This window comes from Triticum dicoccoides, chromosome 3B (assembly GCF_002162155.2).
Source record: "Triticum dicoccoides isolate Atlit2015 ecotype Zavitan chromosome 3B, WEW_v2.0, whole genome shotgun sequence".
Lineage (NCBI taxonomy): Eukaryota > Viridiplantae > Streptophyta > Magnoliopsida > Poales > Poaceae > Triticum > Triticum dicoccoides.
Window position 1 is genome coordinate 503,859,605 of NC_041385.1, and position 4,766 is coordinate 503,864,370.

Sequence of the window (4,766 nt, forward strand, 5' to 3'; positions counted from 1 at the left end):
CCCGCCAGCCTCGCCCCGCGCCCCGGAGCTCTCCCCGCCGTCGGCAACCTCGCCCCGTCACCCCGCCGCCCTCCATCGCCTCGTCGCCGGCGCCAGACCGGACCGCGCCGCCCCTGCGCCCCAAGCTCCAGATCGGGAGAGGAGCTCCCGATCCAGAGCCCTGCCTCCTCGCTCAACGCCGTCCCCGCCGCCAGCACCTCCCGGCCCGCGTCCCCGACTCCGGCGCTGCCCGCGCCGCCCTCCGCCCTTTGCCACCCGGATCCGGCAGCCCCATCCTCGCCGGCGATCTCCTCCTCAAATTCCGGCGAACCTCGAACTATGTGCAAGACAACCCTAGATCTGTTTCTGAGAGGGTAATTTTCGTCCAAGTCCTTTCCCTGTAACATTTTCTAGCCCTGTTCATCATGCCATAACTTCATGCATATAGATCCGCTTCATGCATATGATATGTCAAAATATTCATTGTAAGATGCTCTTCATTTCATCCCATTGTGCCATGCTTGTTTGAGTCCATCTTGATGCCCTAATCATCGTTGCAATAGTGCTATATGATGTTACCCTGCTGAAACTGTTATAACTTGGTGATTTGTCTTTTTCATTGCATTTTGTGTGTGCATCCTATGAGCTTGATGTCTACATGAGTTTTGAGGTACATCATGCCATTTCATAGAAATGCAATCCATGTATTTTTGTGAGTCTCGTAGTGAGTGCATCAAGCTTGTTAAGTAGGGTACTTGCTGTTACTGTTTTGCTAGGCTGAATCTGCTATACCATGATGCTATGTAAACCTGCTGCTACAAGTCATTCTATGCATAATCTGGAGATGTTCACTAAGGATGTTTTGTTATACATGGCATGCTCTATCCATTCATGCCCCTAGTTGCATTTATAGCCTGATGTAGCTTATTGTAATCTTGCTCTCAAATTGCTAAATAATGCTGCTGTCAGCCTGTTAACATTAAGTTCAGTTTTGCCATGAGCTTTGCTAGTGATGCATGCACTCTATGAACTTGATCTTGTCATGCTTAGCTTCCTAAACATGTATTCTTACATTTGCTTACCTTGTCATGCCATGTATTTCTCCTTAGTGAGTTGCACAAGGACACCAAAATGCCTACTTATTGTTGTTCCTGCCATGTCTGAATCTGTCATATCACTTGCCATGTTTGCATGGATGCTATCATGTTTTCTGTTGATCTTTGGGATAAGTTTAGTAAGGGAGTTTTGTTCTTTGTCTTTAGTATTAGAATACCATGCATTTTTTTGCCATGATAAGTTCCTGTAGCATGTTGTTTGATAGCTCTAAACATTGCAACCTGATGTTATTTCTGCCAAGTCTGCAAACTGTTATTGTTTGCAATCTTGCCATATCCTTTTGAGCATGTTCTAGTAATTTCTGGAGATAGCTCAGTGTTCATGTTTTGTCATGCTTTACCTGTACTTCATTCCCATGCCTTTTGTTTTCACAATGAGAAGCTGTAGCATATTGTTTTGATGCTTGCTAAATGCCTAATTGCTGTTTTGGACAGCTTGTCCTTTAAACTTGTATAGAGCGTATGTGTTGAACCGTTGCTCCGTTTTGAGTGTGCTCTATATGAAACTTGCTTGATTTTGCATGAAGTTTCATATTATCATGTTGCATCCATGTTTTGAGAGTGTTTGCTTGATGTTTGTATGCATTTTGCATCAATGCCATGCTTAACTTGTTTTGCTCATATCTTCTAGGCCGTAGCTCCGAACTTAATGAACTTTATATGCAACTTAACTAGAATCTCGTGTAGATCATCTTGGTGCATTTTAACTTGCTATTTAACTACTTGAACATAAGGCTTATTCAGTTCTGGACCAATTTCTAAATTTGCATATGAGGACTTAACGGAATTGTTATATGTTGTTTCCAGCCTCATTTAACCTTGATTTGATGTGTTGTTCTTGTATGCATCATCTCTTGCCATGAGTAGCTTCATGTAGCTTTGTCATGCATCATGCTTGGTTGTGCATCATGTCATGTATATGTGTGGTGTGTTTACCATGTTGTGTGCTTCTTCCCGATAGTTCTCGTTTCGTTGTGATCGTGAGGATTCGTTCGTCTACGCTTGGGTCGTCTTCGTGGCTTCATCTTCTTCATGGACTCATTCTTCTTCCTAGCGAGATTTCAGGCAAGATGACCTTCACCTTGGATCTCACTACTATCATTGCTATGCTGGTTGCTTCGTTCTATCGCTTTATTGCGCTTCCTATCATTTGCTCTTCAAGCCTCCCAAATTGCCATGTCAGCCTCTAACCTTTTCGCCCTTCCTAGCAAACCATTGTTTGGCTACATTACCGCTTTGCTCAGCCCCTCTTATAGTGTTGTTAGTTGCAGGTGAAGTTTAAGATTGCTCCATGATGGACAGGGTTATGTTGTGATATCACAATATCTCTTATATTATTAATGCATTTATATACTTGGTAAAGGGTGGAAGGCTCGGCCTTATGCCTGGTGTTTTGTTCCACTCTTGCCGCCCTAGTTTCCGTCATATCGGTATTATGTTCCCGGATTTTGCGTCCCTAACGCGGTTGGGTGATTTATGGGACCCCCTTGACAGTTCGCCTTGAATAAAACTCCTCCAGCAAGGCCCAACATTGGTTTTACCATTTGCCTACCACCTATACCTTTCCCTTGGGAGTAATTAACCCAAGGGTCATCTTTATTTTAGCCCCCCCGGGCCAGTGCTTCTCTAAGTGCTGGTCCGAACTGAGTAGACTGCGGGGCCACCTCGGGGAAACTTGAGGGCTGGTTTTACTCATAGGATGTCTCATCCGGTGTTATCCTGAGAACGAGATATGTGCAGCTCCTATCGGGATTGTCGGTGCATCGGGCGGCTTTGCTGGTCTTGTTTTACCATTGTCGGAATGTCTTGTAACCGGGATTATGAGACTGGTCGGATCTTCCTGGGAGAAGGAATATCCTTCGTTGATCGCGAGATCTTATCATGGGCTAAGTTGGGACACCCCTGCAGGGTATTATCTTTCGAAAGTCGTGCCCACGGTTATGTGGCAGATGGGAATTTGTTAATGTCCGGTTGTAGATAACTTGACACCAGATACGAATTAAAATGCATCAACCGCGTGTGTAGCCATGATGGTCTCTTCTCGGCGGAGTCCGGGAAGTGAACACGGTTTTGGGTTATGTTTGACGTAAGTAGGAGTTCAGGATCACCTCTTGATCATCGCTAGCTTCACGACCATTCGGTTGCTTCTCTTCTCACTCTTATTTGCGTATGTTAGCCACCATATCATGCTTAGTCGCTGCTGCAACCTCACCACTTTACCCCTTCCTCACCCTTTAAGCTTTGCTAGTCTTGATACCCATGGTAATGGGATTGCTGAGTCCTCGTGGCTCACAGATTACTACAACAACAGTTGCAGGTAAAGGTTATGCGATGATCATGACGCGAGAGATGTTTGCTTGTTTTGGAGTTCTTCTTCTGCTTCTTCTTCGATCAGGGGATAGGTTCCAGGTCGGCAGCCTGGGCTAGCAGGGTGGATGTCATTCGAGTTTCTGTTTGTGTTTCATCCGTAGTCGGATGGTGCTCTTATGTAAGATGATGTTGTATTCGTGTGGCTTTGTAAGCCTTTTGTATGTATCCCCATCTATTATGTAATGTTGATGTAATGATATCCACCTTGCAAAAGCGTATCAAAATGCGGTTCTATCCTTGGTGGGACCTTCGAGTCTCTTTAGGATAGTATCGCATATTGGGCGTGACAAGTTGGTATCAGAGCCTCGACCGACCTTAGGAGCCCCCTTGATTGATCGTGTAGTTTGGCCGATGTTGAGTCTAGAAGAAAACTGATTTTGGAGTTTGGTTATATCGGAGAGTAGGAATTCTTTTTACTCCTCAGCCCCTTTGTTGCTCTGGTAAGGAATCTTGACGTAGGTATTTTGATTTACTCCTCTTCCCTTTCAAACTTTCTTTAGGATCACGTAGTTGGTTTTCTGACCGTTGGTTCTCAACTTTTTTCATCCGGTGCATTTCTCGACAAGTTGACTCGAGCCTCTTCTTCTTTGCCAAGTTCAATCCTTAGTTGTTTTCTTTTCCCACCCGCCCTCCTTTTTTTCATCTCGGAGCCGGAGTCCATAATTGAGTATCCATCCTTCTCGTGCGAAGTCTTTGCTTTCTTTCCTCAATGATATCAATCGGTGTTTTCTCTTCAACATATTCGTCGGTTTCCCCTTCCAAGTCGCCTTTGTTTTCCCACCCTCCCACCCTCTTCCTCCCGGAGCCTGAGTCTGTTTCGAGCATAAATTTCACTCGTGTGGAGCCTCTTCAGTCTTTCGTCAATTGTTTCAACCGGTGAATTCTCTTTTGTTTGACATTCTTCATCTCTTCTTCTTTTCCGGTGGACTCAATTCAAGTTTTTCGGGTTGATCATATTCTTTTCCTTGGATCAAGTGTTCTCCTTGCTCGTTTTCCTCTCGTCATTCAATCATTCCGGAGTTCGGAAGACATCTTAGGAGATTCATCTGTGTTCCAATTAATTCGAGGTTGTCACCTCATTCAAATATTTCAATCATTCCGGTGCATCATTTACCTCGTCAACAATCCTTTCCAACGGTGTATTCTTTTATTGGGCCCTAACCCACAGGTCTTTTCCTAGGATCTTAACTGACTCTTCTAATTCCGCCGGAGTTATTCTCAATTCTTTTCAAAGTGTGACGTAAGAATGGATACCATCAGTCACATGCCTTCTCCAAGATCTTTTTCAAATTCTTTTCATTA